Raw genomic sequence first — 1,490 nt, 5'->3', positions numbered from 1 at the left:
GAAGCTCCAAAGCATGAGAAAGCATGAGAAGTCTAATTTTCTAGGATTTTGATATCATGAAAGTGAGTTTTGGTCTCTTCCAACTTGTCTTTGGAAAAAATTATGCTTCAATAGCGATTATGCTTTCGGCGCCCCCTTTTCGTTTACGAGTTCCCTTCGAGCATCTGATCTGGCCAACGTACTCCCTTGTTTCTTTTTCAGGCTTGATTGAGAGATTCCAAAGCATGAGAGATGCCATCTTCTTACTGATTTGCTGGGAACTTGATAGAATAAAGGTGAGTTTTTGGTTACTTTCACAGATGTAATGAGTTTGTTGAATTGTTGCAAGGATAAATTGAGCTTTGGGGTTTAAGGAGCATATACACTTGCATGATGTTTGAAATAGGGAAGGGGCTAAGAAGATTTGAAATAAGGCAAGTGCTAGAAATTCTTTGCTTGTAGAGTAGGAGTTGGAAGAATGTAAGAAAATATGCTTCTAGGACCTCTTCTTTTTTTTCTTTTTTTTTTCTTTTTTTTTTTTAGCGAGTACCTCTCCAGCGTCTATATCTTTTTTTAGACTTGATTTAGAGGTTCCAAAGCATGAGAAGAACAAGCTAGTCGTTGAGGTCACTTGAAGTATTCTTTTAGAGGTGCAATGAGGTTGTTTAATTGTTGTAAGGATGGATTGAAATCGGGTAGAGGCTAAGAAGGTTTGAAAAAAAAAAAAAATAAGGCAAGTGGTGGAAACAACAGTGATGAATGAATGATATAGCTTGGGCTTGGTTGAAGATGTGAATAATGTTGAGTCACCGCTCTCAGAACCGAGGCATAGCTTGGTTTAGCATGAGAAACTATGAAGTGCTTCTGTTTGACTTTTTTTAAAAAAAATTGGTAGGAAGCCCCCAAGTCATTTGGAACTGAATTTTGACTCCTTTTTAAAAAAAAAAAAAAAAATTTATATACAGATTTGCTTGGCATGAAGCCCCCAAGTATTTTGGAGTTTGTGTGTGTAGTTTGTTTCAATGGCATGAAAGTTCGCTTCAATGGCATGAATGATGGATTTGCCTATGCCCCCAGCCCTTGTATAAGACCTAGTTTTGCTTGAGAATGGAGAACTAAGAAACAAGCAAAAGGCACATGTCAGTAACCCATGTTATGCTTGTTGTGTAAAGTAGATAACCAATAAAGGAAAAACAAAGAAAGAGGAAATTTTCTTATCTTTTTATTTTCTCTGGTTTATTGCTTCTGGGCTTCTTATCCAGAGGCATTGGTGAAGATAACGGCCTGATCCACAGCAGAGTCGCCAATTTATGTAAGGGCTTTTTTTTTTTTCCTTCCGGCAGCTACTACGGGCCTGGGCTGGTGTAAATAGCAAAATGGATGAAATTGCCCCTTGAGCCTGGGTTCGAAGATCAAGCCCCAAGAATGCTTCGAAAGGATAGTGAAGCCTTAGGAAACACCTTGGTTACCTTCACCAACAAAAATAACGATAGCTTACAGATAAATTCTTG

Source organism: Prunus dulcis, chromosome 5 (genome assembly GCF_902201215.1).
Source record: "Prunus dulcis chromosome 5, ALMONDv2, whole genome shotgun sequence".
Lineage (NCBI taxonomy): Eukaryota > Viridiplantae > Streptophyta > Magnoliopsida > Rosales > Rosaceae > Prunus > Prunus dulcis.
The sequence above is the reverse complement of the archived record's forward strand: the minus strand, read 5'-3'. Positions refer to the sequence as shown.